Below are 20269 nucleotides of genomic sequence, written 5' to 3' on the forward strand. Positions count from 1 at the left end.
GAAAAAGCACTAGGGACATCTGGAGGTTTGAGCAGATTATTTATTTATTTATTTATTTATTTGTGATGCACCTATTTCACATCTAGCTGGAGGGACATAACCAGGGCCCTCTCCAATTCCCCATCTCCTCATCCTTCATCACTCTAATAGGGCATGGAGTATCTGTTGTATAGGGGAGCTGCAGTGAATCTATGCTAGGTCCAGAGGGCTTTGTTTGGTGCAGAGAGAGGAAGGGATGCCCTCCTCTGCATTGACCCAAAGGAGGCATATGTCACCTGCGTATGTCACCAGCAGGATGCTATTCTCTGTGTCTTTGAGTGCTGCAAGGTTTCTTGCCATGTTAATCCTAACCCTGCTCCCTTTTCTCAGGACCTTAATCTCTGCTTCCTTCTACACGGCTTTGGGGCCTCTCTTGCTGGAAGTGACTCAAGTGCAAGACCACCAGGACCCCTGCCCACCTGATGGCCGACACAGAAGCCAAGCGGAGGGAGTTGGGCTCCAAAAGAAACAGTCTGCGGAGGTACAAGTATTCTTTGGTGAGTTGAAGTTCTTGACTATTAATTTTCATCTGTGTCACTGCTAGGCCAGTTCATGAAAGCAAGCGGAGAACATATTCTCCCAATATGGCAGAGACAGTCCTGGTTAACCCTCTGTCGCCCCACTTTTTCAGGGGCTTTTAAAAATGTCCCGGTTGCTCTCTCATCCTCCCATTTTCCCCCTTCTCAGCTCACTTCAGTTCCTGAGTGCCATTCAGTTTGCACCCCATCAACTCAAAAGTGGGGAGAAGAAAGGAAAGATGGAGGCAGGATATTGCCCTTCCCAGGAGGCTGAAGCTAAAGCAAACTGCTGTGCCCTTCCCCATATGTGTGACCTTCCTCATAAACAACTTTGGCCATCCTCACCGCCTTCTGGATTGCTTGTCCACATGTGTCTTGCTTTTCCAATCTCTGCAATGTTGCAGGATATGGGGGAACATCTCTGGATCTAAATATGGGGTAGCCCCAGTAGCCCTCAATCCCAGCCTGCTCCCCAAAACTGTTATTAAAAATGACATTTGCCTCTGAAATGTGACAAGAAATTTCTAAATGCACTATAATTCTTTGGTGGCTAAATGTTCTGTATGTGTTGGGATATTGAGTATCCTAATACATCCTCAATATCCCAGCAATGGCCTAAATAATATTGTTTATGATATTAGAATCATAGAGTTGGAAGATACCACAAAGGCCATCCAGTCCAACCCCCTGCCATGCAGGAACTCTCAATCAAAGCATACACGTCAGATGGCCATCCAGCCTCATCTTAAAGACCTCCAAGGAAGGAGACGCCACTGCATTCTGAGGAAGGAGTGTGTTCCACTGTCAAACAGCCCTTACTGTCAGGACGTTCCTCCTAATGTTCAGGTGGAATCTCTTTTCCTGGAGCTTGCATCCATTGTTCCCGATCCTGTTTTCTGGAGCAGCAGAAAACATGCTTGCTCCCTCCTCAATATGACATCCCTTCAAGTATTTAAACAGGGCTATCATATCACCTCTTAACCTATGATCATTGTGGAATAGCGTTCTATGAATAAAACGTATTATTATTATTATTATTATTATTGCCTTCTCCAGGCTAAACATGTCCAGCTCCCTAAGTATATTATATTGAAAGGATTCGAGACAAACTAGATTTAAAGGCAGCAGGTTTTTGCTTGCTAACATAATTTAAAGTTTATTTCCTGCACTGAATTCTGAAGTGATGAAATAATATTTGGATGCACCATGCGATTTCCTCCCCTTTTCCTTAGTCACTCTCTGGATGAAGGCTGTTTTCTGTTGCAGGTGACCTTTGCGGATGTGGCAGTATATTTCACTGAGGATGAATGGAATCTGTTGACGAAGAAGCAGAGACTTATGTACAATTGTGTAATGATGGAGAATTATGAGAATGTGGCTTCTGTGGGTAAGGAACCTGACTCCATTGTCCTTTCTATGAAGACTGAGGTCCCTTTTATGCTTAATTATCCTGGTGTTATGATTCCACTAGAATTATAGAATCATTTCCAAACACCATCCAGCCTTTATTTAAAGACCACCAAGGAAGAGGACTACACGAAACTAAGGGAGTTGCACTGTCAAAGAGGTCTTACTGTCATTCCTCAAAGGGCTTGATGGTTTCAAGATCCTTCACCACTTTGGCTGCCTTCCAACTTGACAACATCCTTTTTAAATTGTGGGGCCCTGAACTGGACACAGGATTATTCTGACTAAAGCAGAATAGAGTAGCACTTTTACATCCCTTGATCTCGAAACTTTACTCGTATTGATGCAACCTAGAATGACATTGGCCTTTTTAGCTGTATCCTGTATTGGTTGTGAGTCATCTCCTGGTGCCACACAGCATGAAGCATCCTCTGCACTTAGCTTGCATCATGCCCTGTGCTCTGACTCAACACTCTATGGCAATCTCACAGGAAATGATGCCACTTTTCAATCAAAATATTTTTACATATATTTATTGGAATATTTTTCAACTGTCTGACTATCTGCTTCCACTGATTTCCTTATGGCAGTTCACCTACAATCCCTTCTTTGCTAGCTCCTAGGAGTAAGGATACAATCATTATATGGATTTGGGGCATCCAGAACAGGGTTATGCTCGGGTCACTCACACCAACTATGGCGCGTTACAGACCGCCTGAAAGTAGCGGTTTGCCAGTGCTGCCGGTTGCTGCGTCTGGGAACTGCAGCGGCCAAACCGCACGGTTCCTGGACGCAGCAAAAGAGCTCAAAAATGGTGCTTCTTTCTGCACCCTGGAAGTGGCGCTGTGAGGCGCTAGTCACACACTCACGGTGTCACTTCCACCGCGCGATGTCCAAACGTTATGCATCTGCAGCGTCAAAATGGTGGCACCCGTGTGGAAGGGCGTTGCCATTTTGTATGCGCTTTGAGCATACTAGGGTTCAGGGCATCTAAAATAGACGCCCCTTTCTAACCCTAGTACGCCCCTTCCTAACCCTAGTATGTGCGGAGCGCGTACTTTCGGCATGTGTGTAATGCGCCCACATTAATTTAATCTCACATAGGGAGGGGTGAACATGGGGCAAAATTTTGGGTTAACACCTTTGTCTGTTAATGCTGAAACTCAGTCTTGTCTGTCATTGTCCTTGTTTACAGAAGAACTTGTCAGTCATGAGAGAGTCTACACAAGAAAGATGTCACATAAATGCCAGCACTGTGGGAAACATTTTGCTAACAAGTCGGTCCTTGTCAAGCATCTGAGAGTCCACACAGGAGGGAAGCCATACGGATGCCAGCATTGTGGGAAATGTTTTTCTTGGAAGTCAATCCTAGTGAAACATCAGAGAGTCCACACAGGAGAGAAGCCATACGGATGCCAGCATTGTGGGAAATGTTTTTCTTGGAAGTCAATCCTAGTGAAACATCAGAGAGTCCACACAGGAGAGAAGTCATACAAGTGCCAGCATTGTGGGAAATGTTTTTCTTCAAAGTCATACCTAGTAAGACATCAGAAAGGCCACACAGGAAAGAAGCCACAAAAATCCCAGAAATGAACTAACATTATTTTTGTGAAGAAGGATTACAAAGAATATATTTTTATTCCTGTGGTGATAAGAAAATGCCATTGTGATTTATGTGTTAGGTTTGTCTGTCCATATGTCTTTATGTTTTAAAGTTATATTTTCTTAATTTTAGCTTTTAATTGCTATTAGTGTAGATCATTGCTTTAGTTTATAAATTGACTGGGGATTATGGGTTGTGGAATGGGTTAGCTAGATAGAGGGTGGGATTCGTTGCAGCTGTCTAGAATAGTTATTTGATTGATAGCCTTTGGATTGTGTGGGATGTTAGCTGAAGAAAGTTGGGGGGAGGTATTAAGAGAAAGGGGACTAGTTTCTGGGAATGACAAAGGTAGCCTTGTAACCTGTGGGCCACTGACTGTGGGAATTGGAGGTGGGGGCTAGGTTTGGAAGAGGGTGGCGTTTTCGGTTTTGGGGTTTTAATGTATTATTTGGCTTGGGGTGGGCAGTTCTTACTTAAATGCTGAATTTCTGACTCTGGCCTGATTTAAATGGGCCTTTGCGCAGCCCCCGTCATGTGCTAGTGGCTGGCCGAGAACGTAGCGTCCATACCGGCCTCACTCCTAGCACGTGATGGGGGCGTCAAAATGGCAGCGCCCTGTACACATGGGCACTGCCATTTTGACGCGACGGATGTGTAGCGTATGCACGTCCCAACACCTTTGTGACTCCGCAAGTGCACCATTGGTGCCTTGCTGCATCAGAAAGGCGCCACAAAAAGAACCTGCTTTTTGTGGGTTCTTTTTGTTCTGCGACGGAGCCGCGCAGTTTGTTCACTTTGGCTCCCTTGCAGAGCAAACTGGGATGGCGGGAGACCACCCTTTTGGGGTGGTCTGTATTCCGCCATTGTGTACTTAATAAAGTTCTTTGTTATTTCAACACAATGGACTCATTGATGCATATAAGTCCTGAATTTGCACAAAACTGACTCTTTCTTCTCAGTCCTCAGCTCCATTCCCAGCCATATGAGCAGCAGAGGCAAACACACACACACACACACTCAGAGAGACAGATCTGTATGTACAAAGCAGAGTCTTCACAGCCTTTCCCTGCTGAGTCCAGCTCCGCAGCTTGGCCTCCATTTCAGAACGAAGGAAGGAAAAAAGAAGAAAGGGAGTAGTCTTCACCTTCTTCCAAATGCCGACAATGGAATAAGCAGCGGCAGCTAAGGCTTTGCGATCCCTGCGCATGCTCAAGAGGGGCCTTTGGTGGCAAATGTGCACAATCTCAGCCCCTGAATCTGCCGCCCTCACAGCCTGCTCTGAGGGAGGGAAGTGGGGAGAGCCCTCATTCATTCAGAATAGCTGGAGGATCTTCTGGGGGAGGGGTGATGTAAGAAGGATGGAAACCCTGATCTCCTCCCCACAAAGAAAGGCAGGGAGCCTGCCAGGCCTCCTCTCCCTCCTCTCCCTTCCCTGCCCCCTCCTCTGGGGATTCCTTGGGGCCCAGGTACTTGGGGGGTTATTTTGAGAAAAGAGGAAAGGGGGGACCCTTGGAGAGAGGCATGGCCATGGAGGGGAGGGGGATTCAAAGGTAAAAAGGACTTTGAGGAGCCCCCTCCCTCCTGGAAAGTGGGGCAGAGGAGAGACCCTCCCTTCTGATGCCTCATTTAGGGAAGAGTTTTGTGCCAAATACAAAGCATCACACAGGATAGGGTTCAATAGCATTGGAAACAACATTTTTTTTGGGGGGGAGAGATGTTTTCTCTGGGGTCCTGGGGGGAGGGGGCTCTGTCTGGGTGGGGGGAAAGAGCCAAAATCTAGGCCAAATCCAAGGGGAGGGAGATGGAGGGACCCCAAAGCCCCATCTGGGGAAACTCATGCTTCCCTGGCAACCTGGGAACTAGGTTTAAAGGCCCACAGGATCCAAATTAGGCATCCCCCACACATACATACCTTTCCCTTCACAACAACCCTGTGGAGGAGGACCATCAGAGAGACCCTCAGCCCCAAAAAGAACACCCTCCTCCCAGTTTTGGGAACATGCTGAACAGGCCTTGGACCCCCTTGAAAGGATGTAGAAGGAAGGAATAAAGGAGTGAAAATGCCAAGGGAAGAGAAGCATAAAGGGATGGCTTAAGTGGGGGTGGGGGGGGGGTGGGATCTGCAACCTGATCCAGGCACCTGCCCCCCAGAACCCATCATTAGAGCCTACCACAGATCACTGTGATGCTTTAAATGACTATTTCACAGATAACATCTCTCAGATAAGAGTTGACTTGGATGCCAGCATTATTTTGAGGCTATAGGTGAGGTGTCCAGTGACTCAGTGAATAAGATCATACTGGATCAAATTGAATCTGTGAGTCCTGAGGACGTAGACAAGCTCCTTAGAAGTGTAAAGAAGACAACTTGCCCTCTCAACCCTTGCCCTTCATGGCTGGTCCTCCAAGGAGGAGATGCACTTAGGACTCACCTGAGCTATATCATAGACGCATCTCTTAGGGAGGACTATTTTCCATCTTGCTTAAAAGAAGCGGTGGTACAGCCACTTCTGAAAAAGCCCTCCCTAGATCCCTTGGACATGAACAATTACAGACCGGTCCCCCATCTTCCATTTCTAAGCAAGGTGATAGAGAGGGCAGTGGCTCTTCAAGTTCAAGGGGTCTTGGATGAGAGAGATTATCTAGACCCTTTTTCAAATTGGCTTCAGGACGGGATACAGAGTCAAGTCTCCTTAGATGATCTCTGCTTGAGCATCGACAGGGGAAGTATGACCCTGTCGGTGCTTTTGGACCTCTCAGTGGCTTAAGATACCATCAACCATGGTATCCTTTGGAAAGCCTGAGGGAATTGGGGATCGGGGGCACTGCGTTGCGGTGGTTTTGGTCCTATCTCAGAAGCAGATTCCAGATGGTGATGCTTGGGGACAGTTGCTCCTCCAAAAGGGATCTTAAATTTGGCCTCCTTCGTCGTATCATCCTGTCCCAAATGCTATTTAACATCTACATGAAACCGCCTGGAGAGATCATCCGGAGGTATGGGATGGGGTTTTATCAGTACGCTTATGACATCCAATATCTCTCCATGCCCCAGACTTCAGCGTCAACTAAGGAAGGCATCTCCCCTGTGAATGAATGTCTTGAGGGAGTAATGGGCAAGATGAGGAAATCAGATTGAAAGTGAATCCATTTAAGACAGAAGTACTTGTTGTTGGAGCCTCTAACCCAGGTATGGAGGTTTGTCTACCACTCCTGGACGGGGTCACAGTTCCCCTGAAGGACTATGTTTGCAGTTTGGGGATGCTCCTGGTTCCTTTGCTCCAGATGTCAGCTCATATAGATGCAACGGACAAGAGTGCCTGTTATCAGCTTCGGTTGATACGCCAGCTGCGCCCTTTCCTGGAACCTGAAGACCCAAAAACTATGGTTCCTGCACTGGTAAGCTCACATCTTGACTTCTGCAATGCGCTCTACATAGGGCTACCCTTGCAGTAAATCTGGAAACTTCAACTCATTCAAATATGGCAGCTCACTGTGACAATTTATTTATTTATTTGTTTAGGTTCAGGTGAGCTTTATTTATAAATCCACATACAGTTATACATTTGCGATGGTACTTTCCAGTTATTTATAACTTCTGCCAGCATCTCTTGAACATACACGATATTTACAGATTGATCATATTTACAACTTCTAATACCTTCCAATACATGTTCTATTTATTATCTTGGCATCACCTATATATTCTGTACTGATATTTTGCCCTTTCCTGTATTTTCCCCTTACATTAGAAAAGAGGTAGAGAGCAAAAGGAGCCCTGGTGGCGCAGTGGTTAAATGCCTTTACTGCAGCCATTCACTCAAAACCACAAGGTTGCGAGTTCAAGACCAGCAAAAGGGCCCAAGCTCGACTCAGGCTTGCATCCTTCTGAGATCGCTAAAATGAGTACCCAGACTGTTGGGGGCAAATTAGCTTACTTGCTAATTAGCTTACTTGCTGTTCAGCGCTATGATCTTTGGAATAACGGTATATAAATAAAACAAATTATTATTATTATTATTATTCAAGTATCTTTATCTTATTTTCTGGAGTGAGATGGGCTTTTCCAACTGAGTCAATTATAATTAGTATTAACTATTAATAAGTCCTTCTTTCTGGGAATGGCTCAAGCCCTTAAAGGCTCAGGCCCCTTCCTCCTCCTCCGTTTTCTCCTCTGGAGGGACTGAGCATGCTCAGTGGCAGCCAGGGCAGCCATCTTCCTTCAGGGCAGAGGGGCTTCAGTGGCTGCTACTGAGCATGCCCAGATCTCTTGAGGACCATGCTCAGTACTCTCCCTCCCTCGGTGTTTCCGTGGCGACAACTGACTCTGCCTGGCAACAGTGAAGGAGGCCATTCTCAGAGGCACAAAGACACTCCTCTGAGGGGATAACATCACTGGTGGGCAACCATCCAATCAGAGGGCAGCTGTTGGGGAAGAAGCTTCTAGAAGGTGGCTGCTGAGACTAGAGAGGCCTGAATGGGGTCCTAGGAGGCTGTGGCTTTGACCATTGGCTGCTTAGGAAGAAGAAGGGCGCCTTCTGGGTCTCCTTGGCAGGGAAGGGAAGGTGGGGCCTCCATGGGGCACTCCCCAGTTTGGTTCCTCTGTGAGAATGAGGACTGGAGGGGAAGAGCCCCATTTTGGAGCCAGTGATGGGGGATGGAGGGCCTTCTGTAGGGAGGCAGCTTTGGGGCTGGAAGCAAGGAAGGCCCCTTCTCCTCCTCCTCCTCCAAAGGCTCCTCTGGCTGCCAGGCCTCCTCTTCCTTCTTGGGGGTCTCTGTGGGTCTATGAGATTTCAGAGGGGAATCAAAGGGTGTCTCTGTGTGAATATATACATCTTCTTCTGTTCAGGCAAAAGAGGACCATCTCTGGTGTTGAAGCTCTTTCCAGACACCTCTCCAAAGGCTGGATCCTGGAGGGAAGGGGATCTGGCTCTGTTTTCTTCATTGCAAACTGTTGGTCTTCTTTCAACTGGGATGGACATCCTATCGCCCACCAGATGTTTACAGACTAAGTATAATTTGCTTACAGGAAACCCATTTAAGGCATAAAGATAACAGATTGATTGAGAATAGCGGATTAGGAATATTATATACCGCTCCTAGCACTCATGCGAAAAAGAAAGGAGTGGCAACATATATAAAAAACAATATAAAATCAAAAGAAATATTGAAAGATAATATTAACGGTCTTTATGTGGCTAATGAAATAGAGGTAAAACCCGGTAAAATTTTGATAATTAACATTTACACCCCACAAGAAAAAAAAGCCAAATTCTTTAACGAGATAAAACAAAAATTGAAAGATTTAGAATATGAAAAAATAATTATTATAGGGGACTGGAATGGGGTATTAGACCCTAAGATAGATAGATCAACACAGGATAAAAAAAAACAGCAAACAGGGAAAACTCCCAAAAGCAGCACATAACTTAATAAATGACCACCATCTGATAGACATATGGAGAGTGCAAAATGAAAATGTTAAAGAATTTTCTTATTTTTCTGGACGCTTTAACTCCTGGTCCAGAATCGATTTTGCGCTTATTTCTAAATCATTATGTAGGGAAGTAGAAAAAACGGAAATATTGCCGAGGGTTATCTCCGATCACAGTCCAATTTTTGTTCAATTAAGGGAAGAAAGAAAAGAATATACGTGGAAACTTAGGGATTATATCTTAGCAGATGAGAGAATAATAGAAAAAATAAAACAGGAGATTAATGTGTATTTTGAACAGAATAACAACGATGAAACATCATTTGATATTATCTGGGATGCTTCCAAGGCAGTGATTAGGGGACACCTAATCCAACAAGAGATAAGACAAAGAAAGATTATGAAAGAAAAAAAGAAAGGGAACTAATGGAAAAACTCAAAAGAAAAGAAAAAGAATACATTTCTAATCCAAAAAACAAAAGAATGGGTGAAGGAATACAGTTAATTAGAAATCAAATAGAGGAAAAAATAACAAATGAAATACTTCATAATATAAGAGAATGTAAACATTATCATTTTGAAAACGCAAATAAAGTAGGAAAATGGTTGTCCAATAAATTGAAAAAAGAAAAAGCAGGAAAAACAATCTTGAGATTAACTGAGAATGGAAGACCGTACACACAACAAAAAGATCTATGCAGGATTACAGAACAGTATTTCCAAAGCCTTTTTAAGGAAGATAGAGGAGCTGAAAATGAAAAAGAAGCAAAACGGGAATATATCAGAAAGTGTCAAATCCCAAAAATAACTAAACAACAATTAGAAAATTTAAATTCCCCGATATCAATATCAGAGGTAGAAATCGCAATCGGAAAATTAAAGGAGGATAAAGCTCCAGGGCCTGATGGGTTTACAGCAAAATATTATAAAATATTTAAACATGAAATATCACCTTGGCTACACAAAACCATAAAACAGATAGATAACGGAAAAATTCCGGAAACCTGGAAGCAATCTTTAACGATTTTAATACCCAAGGAAGGTAAAAACCCCGAAAATATATCAAATTATCGCCCAATCACCCTTTTGAATGTTGATTATAAAATTTATGTTTCTATTTTGGCAGATAGGTTTAAAAAATTCCTGGGGGAATGGATTTCGCAAGAACAAGTAGGATTTCTTCCAGGAAGATACTTAAGGAATAACATTCGTACCGTTTTGAACATAATTGAATATTACAACACTCATAAGAATCAAAAACTTGGACTGGTCTTTCTAGACTTAGAAAAGGCGTTCGACAACGTCAATTGGGATTATTTGTTAATGCTCATGGAGGAATGTGGAGTTCAAGGGAAATTCCTAAATGGTATTCAAGAAATCTATAAAAACCAAGAAACCCAAATAATTGTTAACGGGGAAAAAACAAACAAATGCAAAATTTCTAAAGGAACCCGTCAGGGATGTCCACTTTCCCCATTATTGTTTATTATGATTATGGAAACTCTGAGTAGAAAGATTAAAATGGAAGGAAAAATCTCGGTACCTAAAACAAAAAATTACCAATATCATTTGCGTGCATATGCGGATGATGTAGTAATCTTTTTGGACGATCCAATAAGAAGTATAAAAACATTAGAGGAAATACTAGAAGAATTCGGAAAGGCTGCCGGAATTAAAGTAAACAAACAAAAAAGCGGAATAATAACAAAAAATTTAAGACCCTTTGATATTGTAAAATTAAAAACAGAGACAGGATTTAAAATTATAGATAAAATCAAATATCTAGGGATAACAATCACGAATAGTAATAAAGACCTGTACAAAAACAACTATGAAGCTGTTTGGAAAAAAATTAAACTAGATTTAAATCATTGGAATAATAAGTATTTATCACTTTGTGGAAGAATAGCATCAATCCAGATGAATGTCCTACCTAAGATGTTATACCTCTTCCAAACACTACCGGTTATAGTGAATAAAGCCCCCTTCAGACAATGGAACAAAGAATTAGTTAAATATATTTGGAAAGGGAGGAAGCCCAGAATAAAATTGAAGGTGTTGCAGGGTAGAAAAGAGAAGGGAGGAATAGGATTACCTAATCTGGAACTATATTACAATGCATGTGCCCTTCTATGGGCGAAGGAATGGATCTTGTTAGAGAATAAAAAATTATTAGAACTCGAGGCACTGGACTTAAAAACAGGATGGCATGCATTTCTTACATATGACCAAAGAGATAAAAAGTTCAACACCCACTGTACGAGAAAAACTATATTAAAAGTCTGGAATAAATATAAGGATTTCTTCTATACAAAATTACCCAAATGGACCTCACCGCAAGAGGCATTTCATAAAGAGGAATATCCCGGAAATTATAATTGGATTAAATACGAAGAATGCATATTAAATATAAAAGATAAGATGAAATTAAAAGATAAGGAGGTGTTGGTACAAGAAGGGAAAAAAATCAATTGGTTACAGTATGCACAATTAAAATTGGAATTCAATAAAGATTTAAGAAAAAAAGGCATAGAATTGGGAAAAACGGATTTGGATAAAATTATAATGGAAAAAGAAAAAGGTGCCATTAAAAAAATATATAAACTACTTTTAGATATCGATCAGGAAGAAGAAACAGTCAAAGAGTGTATGGTAAAATGGATGGAAAATATAGGAAAAACAATACCTTTAGAAAAATGGCTGAAATCATGGAAAAATACACAAAAATTTACAAAAGGGAATACCCTGAAAGAAAATTATTATAAAATATTTCAAAGATGGTATTTGACCCCATCAAGACTAGCGAAGATGGTTAAAAATATGGACGGTTACTGTTGGAAATGTAGAGAAAGAGTAGGAACAATGTTCCATGTATGGTGGCAGTGCGACCAAACTCAAAAATTTTGGAAACAAATACATAAAGAAATACAAGAAATAACCGAAATACGAATACCTTTAATTCCAGAACTATTTCTATTAAACATGATAGAATTACCACACGCAAAATTAGACAGAAACCAAAACAGCCTATTATTGTACCTCATTACGGCTGCATGTATGGTGTTTGCTAGACATTGGAAGGGAAGGGAAATTCCAGAAATGTTTGAGTGGAAAATAAAGGTAATGGAGTTAAAAGAAATGGATAAAATGACTATGTATAGTACAGGGAAAACAGAGCAAGAATATGAAAAGAAATGGGGAAGGCTTGTAGAAATATGGAATTAAAGGAAAGTGAGGAACATACTGGGAAAATAGAGAATACTATTCTTTTTATTACAAAAAGATGTTTTCTAATATTTAGCAAACTCTTGATAAACAATGAAGGGGAATATGAGGGGGGAAAAAAAGAGGTGGGGGACTCAAGGTGAGTTTGGTTTATGAACTTACAGGTAGAAAATTTGTCAGCTTAGGTAAATTGCCCTTCTTCTCTCTGTCCTCTGTCCACATATTATGATAGAACTGGAAATTGTTTTTGTTTGTTTGTCTGTTTGTTTGTTTGTTTTTTTGTTTGTTTTTTGTTTTTTTTTTTCTTTGTGGATGTGAACATAACGACTTAATACAAAATCAGAGAGTAAGATACTTTTTTTTAATGTATATAAAAATTGCAATAAACATTATAACAAAAAAAAAAAAAAAAAAAAAAAAAAAAAAAAAGCTCCACTGCCTTCTTCGTCCGGCAGAGATGCTAAGATATTGAGTTATGTGACATTGGTAGCCAGAATCTTAATAGCATCGAATTGGAAAGAGAGTTCAATCCTTTTGGTGCAAGATTGGTCATTAAAACTATTGGAAATGGCTGAAAGAGACAAATGGATATGTCTCATGAATTTGTTTATTTATTTATACACCGCCTTTCTCCCAAGGCGGCTCTCAAGATAAAACGCCTTTAAAACAATTTAAAATAAGACCATTAAAACAGTATAAAATTAAGGTTAAAAACATACAAAAGTGAAAATGCATTATCTAATACATCTACCCCATATAAAAGCCATGAAACCCAAAACCCTGGGGAGACTTGTCAGTATTTGGGAAATGGTAATGAAATATTTAAGTAACATGTTGGGAGAAATGTCAACTGTTGGTTTTCAGGATTAAGTAAGAGAAGCTGTTGTATAGTTATTCAGAATTTGGGATGATCCATATATTTGAGATAGATCCAAAAATCATTTGTATATAAGTAACAGCATTGATTCTACATTGTAGGTGCAGCCTTTATTATTATCTATTATCATGTGTATATAAGGAAGGAACATTACCAAAAATATGTATAAACACCAAGCATAGATATCTTAGGAAGGAGAGAAAGAATGAAAGGAATTCTTATTATATATTTTATGTCATTTTGTATGTCATGTCATGTTTATGTTATGTTTTAGGTTACAATAAACGAATAACTGTTGTTGTGTGCCTTCAAGTCATTTCTGACTTATGGCAACCCTATCAGGAGGTTTCTTGTCACATTTCTTCAGAGGGGCTTTGCCTTGATCATCCTCTGAGGCTGAGAGAGTGTAGCCTGACTACGGTCACTCAGTGGCTTTCATGGTTGGGCTACAATTCGAACCCTGGTCCCCAGAGTCATAAACCAGTGCTCAAACCACTCTGTGATGGAGCCACAGGCCTACATGCTGCCTCTGATGCCACTCAGGCCCTGTATACACCGGCCATTAAGGCCGGCATAGGGGCGGTGTCAGGGCATAGTGTCCTCACGATGCATGCCCAACTCTGCTTCCCAGGACGCTCTGATGCCATGTGCTGCTCCACATGACGCAGCCCCAAAGAAGTGCTGCATAGCTGTGGCAATGTGGCTATGGTGCCCTTTTGAGGGCGCAAAAAGGAGTTGCTTTTTGTGGCTCTTTTTTGCACTCTTGAAAGGCCAGATCAGGGCCACAGGGTGAGCCTGCCACCGCCCTGATCCATCGCAAAAAGGGGCGACTGCAGGCCATACCTTAGGGGTGGTCTGTAGAGCTTATCAGTTAAGATGATAGTGAAGGATCTCAATGCAGGCAGAGGCCATTCCCCTTCTTGCTCATATGGACAAAGGGCAATAAAAGACAGATAATAAAGCTGCACTTACACTGTAGGATTAATGCAGATTGATGGCTCCATGCTTTGGAATTCTGGGGGCTATTCTGTATACACTCATAGAATCATAGAGTTGGAAGAGTCCCCAAGGGCCATCCAGTCCAACCCTATTATGCCATGCAGGAAATCTCAATCAAAGCATCCCCGACAGATGGCCATCCAGCCTCTGTTTAAAGACCTCTGAGGAAGGAGACTCGACTGCACTCTGAGGAAGGAGTGTGTTCCAGTGTTGAACAGCTCTTACTGTCAGTTCCTTCTTCCTAATGTTGAGGTGAAATCTCTTTTCCTGGAGCTTGCATCCATTGTTCTGGGTCCAAGTCTCTGGAGCATTAGAAAACAAGCTTCCTCCCTTCTCAAGATTACACTGGTACCCCGGGATACGAAAGGACCGGGTTACGAAATATTCGGGATACGAAAAACGAGGCTTGGAAAAAACTGTCCCGGGTTACGAAAGATTCTTCGGGTTACGCAATCCTTTTCGGCGCGAAATTCAAATGATGCAAAGTGCAGCGATAGGCTTTCCAGGGATTTAAAGGGCTAACGGCTAACCCAGGGGGCTGGGTTAGGATTAGCTTTGGCGCGATTTTTGAATTTCGTTAGCAGCAGTGATTGGCTTGCGAAATCAAGCCAATCAATTGCATTGGCTAACGAAATTGGGGGGGGGGTGGCTTGCCTTGAGAAATAAAAGCCGGCTTCCATTGATCTGCCCCCTTTGTCTGGCCCTGCGGACTGGTGACAAAGAGTCTCTTTGGAGCTCTAGTCTTGGTTGCGGTTCAGACTTTTCCTAGCTTTCTGCCTTGGGACTTTTGGACTTTTTCTGGCTTTGCCATATCTTCGGATCAAGACCGGCCATCAGCAATTTCTCTACCGGTAGGTTGATGGATTTTTACCTTCTTGTGGGGTGGGGTGGGCTGAGACAGTGTGACCATGCTTTTGCTCTGGGGTGCTGGGGTGCTGTTTATTTTTTTTTTAATTTTTTTAATTTTTTTTTAATTTTTATTTTTTTTATTTTTATTTTTTTGGTGTTTTCAAAGTGTGGATTGTGGGTTTTGCTACTGGCATGTTCAGATTTGTGGATGATGGGCTAGAGCTGCTGGGTTGCATTTTTGGGGTTTTTTTGCTGTTTGGGTAACATGCTCTGATGTGTGGATGATGGGTTAGAGCTGCTGGGTTGCTTTTTTTGGGGTTTTTTGCTGTTTGGGTAACATGCTCTGATGTGTGGATGATGGGCTAGAGCTGCTGGGTTGCATTTTTGGGGTTTTTTTGCTGTTTGGGTAACATGCTCTGATGTGTGGATGATGGGTTAGAGCTGCTGGGTTGCTTTTTTGGGGGTTTTTTGCTGTTTGGGTAACATGCTCTGATGTGTGGATGATGGGTTAGAGCTGCTGGGTTGCTTTTTTGGGGGTTTTTTGCTGTTTGGGTAACATGCTCTGATGTGTGGATGATGGGCTAGAGCTGCTGGGTTGCTTTTTTTGGGGTTTTTTGCTGTTTGGGTAACATGCTCTGATGTGTGGATGATGGGTTAGAGCTGCTGGGTTGCTTTTTTTGGGGTTTTTTGCTGTTTGGGTAACATGCTCTGATGTGTGGATGATGGGTTAGAGCTGCTGGGTTGCTTTTTTGGGGGTTTTTTGCTGTTTGGGTAACATGCTCTGATGTGTGGATGATGGGTTAGAGCTGCTGGGTTGCTTTTTTTGGGGTTTTTTGCTGTTTGGGTAACATGCTCTGATGTGTGGATGATGGGCTAGAGCTGCTGGGTTGCTTTTTTTGGGGTTTTTTGCTGTTTGGGTAACATGCTCTGATGTGTGGATGATGGGTTAGAGCTGCTGGGTTGCTTTTTTTGGGGTTTTTTGCTGTTTGGGTAACATGCTCTGATGTGTGGATGATGGGTTAGAGCTGCTGGGTTGCTTTTTTTGGGGTTTTTTGCTGTTTGGGTAACATGCTCTGATGTGTGGATGATGGGTTAGAGCTGCTGGGTTGCTTTTTTTGGGGTTTTTTGCTGTTTGGGTAACATGCTCTGATGTGTGGATGATGGGTTAGAGCTGCTGGGTTGCTTTTTTGGGGGTTTTTTGCTGTTAGGGTGGCATGCTCTGAATTGGGGATGATGGGCTTCATTTGCTGCTTTGATTTCTTCATGGCTGTGCTGTTTTCAAAGTGTGGTGTGAGACTTTTAACACTTTGGCTATGGTCACATGTGGCCAGAGACTCTCACCATAGGGTGGCATTTTCTTATTTGGGGTTTTTGGCCTTATGGGCTTGTGTTCTTGTGTGCTTTGGCCATGGCTGTGATGATTTGAGAGTGTGGGGTGGGACTTTTGCAAGTTTGGGCCAGAGAGTGTGACCATGGGGGTGGGGGTGGTTTCCAATTGTGGCTTTTGCTCAGTGCCTGTGCCTTTTGTCCTTTTTAGGCTTGAGCTACTGTACAGTATGGCTCCCAAGCCAAGCGGTGAGAAGAAGAAGAGGGCTCCCTTGTCCTTGGAGGACAAGAAGGACATCATTGCCAAGCACGAGAGGGGCGTGCGCTTGGTGGACATTGCCAAGGAGTATGGACGCAACCCATCGACGATTGGCACTGTCCTCAAGCAGAAGGAGGCCATCAGAGCTGTTGTGGCTCCAGCGAAAGGCGTGACGACCATCGCCAAGCAGAGGACACCGAAGCATGAGGAGATGGAGCGCCTGCTTCTCCTCTGGATCAAGGAAAAGGAGCGAGTCGGGGACACTGTGACCACCTCGGTCATCTGCGAGAAGGCCACCGCCATCTACGAAGACCTGGCCAGCAAGGAGGCAGGCGAAGGAACTTCTTCGCAGGAGGAGCCAGCCACCCCGGACTTCAAAGCATCACGTGGCTGGTTCGACAGGTTCAAGAGGAGGACCGGGATCCACTCTGTCGTCCGTCACGGCGAGGCGTCCAGCGCAGACCACCAGGCCGCTGAAGCATTCGTCGTCGCGTTCAAGGCCATGGTGGAGGAGGAAGGCTACGTCCCGCAGCAAGTCTTCAACTGCGACGAGACGGGCCTCTTCTGGAAGAAGATGCCTCGCCGCACCTACATCACCCAGGAGGAGAGGAGACAGCCAGGCCACAAGCCAATGAAGGACCGCTTCACACTTGCGTTGTGTGCCAATGCCAGCGGGGACTGTAAGGTCAAGCCCCTGTTGGTGTACCACTCCGAGAATCCCAGGGCGTTCAAGGCACACAACATCCAGAAGGACAGGTTGCCAGTGATGTGGCGCTCCAATGGCCGCGCATGGGTGACACGCCTCCTTTTCGTCGAGTGGATCAACAGTGTCTTCGCCCCGACAGTGAAGCGGTACCTGGAGGAAGAAGATTTGCCCCTGAAGTGCCTCCTCCTCTTGGACAATGCTCCTGCGCACCCGCATGGCCTGGAGAAGGACATCCTCGCGGAGTTCTCCTTCATCAAGGTCCAGTTTCTGCCACCCAACACGACCTCCCTCTTGCAACCCATGGACCAGCAGGTGATCGCCAACTTCAAGAAGCTGTACACCAAGCACCTCTTCAAGCGTTGCTTCGATGTGACCGAGAGCACACAGCTGACCCTTCGTGAGTTCTGGAAGCAGCATTTTGACATCGTGGTGTGCTTAAAGATGGTGGACTTGGCCTGGCAGGCGATCACCAGGCGCAACCTGATTGCTGCGTGGAGGAAGCTGTGGCCTGATGCTTCTTCCTTGGAAGGGTCACAGTCCGAGGGTGCTGAGCCAGGTGAAGAGGAAGAGGTGCACGAGATCGTCTCCATCGCAAGGTCCCTGGGACTCGACGTGGACAACGAGGACGTGGAGGAACTCATCGAGGAGCACAACGAGGACCTGACAACAGAGGACCTGAAGGCCTTGGCGGCGATGCAACACTCGGCCGTGGATGAAGACGTGCTCCATTTCGACAGGGGCCAGGAGGAGGAGGCTGCGGGGGCATCTCTGCCAACGGCAGAAATTAAAGACATTTTGCGGCAATTCCACAATGTGGCTTCCTTTGTGGAGAAGCACCACCCTGAGCAGGTGCTCACCAGCCATGCCATTGCCCATTTTGATAATGTCTGCCTTAGCCATTTTAAGAACCTGCTTAAGGGCCGGCAAAAGCAGACATCCTTGGACCAGTTCTTCCCTAGAGCGGGAGAACCGTCATCCAAGAAGGCAAAAGGTGACCCTTAAAAAAAAGGTGACCCTAAAAAAAAACACCAAATTCTTTTTAAAAAAATGGTTAACTTTGTTAAATTGGTGGCATTGGCTGAATTGGTTAAATTGCTTGAATTGGCTAAATTGGCTGAAGTGGTTAAATTGCTTGAATTGGATAAATTGGCTGAAGTGGTTAAATTGCTTGAATTGGCTGAAGTGGTTAAATTGCTTGAATTGGTTTAAATTTGGCTTTTTGGGCTGCCCCTCTCCTCCTCCTCCTCCTCCTGCCTCACTCCGAGATGCCAGGACCAGATGCCAAGACCAGCAAAGATAAGAAAAACACTTTTGTACTGTATGGTCATGGGTGTGATGATTTCAAAGTGTGAGATGTGTTTGGCCTTGATTTGATGTGGGCCAGAGAGTGTGACCATGGGGTTGCTTTTTTAGATTTGGGGTTGCTTTGGTCATGGCTATGATGATTTGAGAGCTCCTCCTCCTCCTTCTCCTGCCTCACTCTGATGCCAAGACCAGCAAAGATAAGAAAAACACTTTTTTTCTTTATCCTTTAGAATGGGCCTGACCATGGGGTGGCATGTTCAGATTTGGGGTTTCTGGCCTTTGAGTTTGGGTTCTGGGGTGGCATGGTCATGGGTGTGATGATTTCAAAGTGTGAGATGTGAGGTTTGCATGTTTGGCCTTGATTTGATGTGGGCCAGAGAGTGTGACCATGGGGTGGCATGTTCAGATTTGGGGTTTCTGGCCTTTGAGTTTGGGTTCTGGGGTGGCATGGTCATGGGTGTGATGATTTCAAAGTGTGAGATGTGAGGTTTGCAAGTTTGGCCTTGATTTGATGTGGGCCAGAGAGTGTGACCATGGGGTGGCATGTTCAGATTTGGGGTTTCTGGCCTTTGAGTTTGGGTTCTGGGGTGGCTTGGTCATGGCTGTGATGTTTTCAAAGTGTGGGCATCGATTTTTGCAAGTTTGGCCTTGATTTGATGTGGGCCAGAGAGTGTGACCATGGGGTGGCATGTTCAGATTTGGGGTTTCTGGCCTTTGAGTTTGGGTTCTGGGGTGGTTTGGTCATGGCTGTGATGTTTTCAAAGTGTGGGCATCGATTTTTGCAAGTTTGGCCTTGATTTGATGTGGGCCAGAGAGTGTGACCATGGGGTGGCATGTTCAGATTTGGGGTTTCTGGCCTTTGAGTTTGGGTTCTGGGGTGGCATGGTCATGGGTGTGATGATTTCAAAGTGTGAGATGTGAGGTTTGCAAGTTTGGCCTTGATTTGATGTGGGCCAGAGAGTGTGACCATGGGGTGGCATGTTCAGATTTGGGGTTTCTGGCCTTTGAGTTTGGGTTCTGGGGTGGCTTGGTCATGGCTGTGATGTTTTCAAAGTGTGGGCATCGATTTTTGCAAGTTTGGCCTTGATTTGATGTGGGCCAGAGAGTGTGACCATGGGGTGGCATGTTCAGATTTGGGGTTTCTGGCCTTTGAGTTTGGGTTCTGGGGTGGCTTGGTCATGGCTGTGATGTTTTCAAAGTGTGGGCATCGATTTTTGCAAGTTTGGCCTTGATTTGATGTGGGCCAGAGAGTGTGACCATGGGGTGGCATGTTCAGATTTGGGGTTTCTGGCCTTTGAGTTTGGGTTCTGGGGTGGCTTGGTCATGGCTGTGATGTTTTCAAAGTGTGGGCATCGATTTTTGCAAGTTTGGCCTTGATTTGATGTGGGCCAGAGAGTGTGACCATGGGGTGGCATGTTCAGATTTGGGGTTTCTGGCCTTTGAGTTTGGGTTCTGGGGTGGCTTGGTCATGGCTGTGATGTTTTCAAAGTGTGGGCATCGATTTTTGCAAGTTTGGCCTTGATTTGATGTGGGCCAGAGAGTGTGACCATGGGGTGGCATGTTCAGATTTGGGGTTTCTGGCCTTTGAGTTTGGGTTCTGGGGTGGTTTGGTCATGGCTGTGATGTTTTCAAAGTGTGGGCATCGATTTTTGCAAGTTTGGCCTTGATTTGATGTGGGCCAGAGAGTGTGACCATGGGGTGGCATGTTCAGATTTGGGGTTTCTG

This window comes from Sceloporus occidentalis, unplaced genomic scaffold (assembly GCF_023333645.1).
Source record: "Sceloporus occidentalis isolate IW3139 unplaced genomic scaffold, rSceOcc1.0.p SCAF_39, whole genome shotgun sequence".
NCBI classification, from domain to species: Eukaryota; Metazoa; Chordata; class Lepidosauria; order Squamata; family Phrynosomatidae; genus Sceloporus; species Sceloporus occidentalis.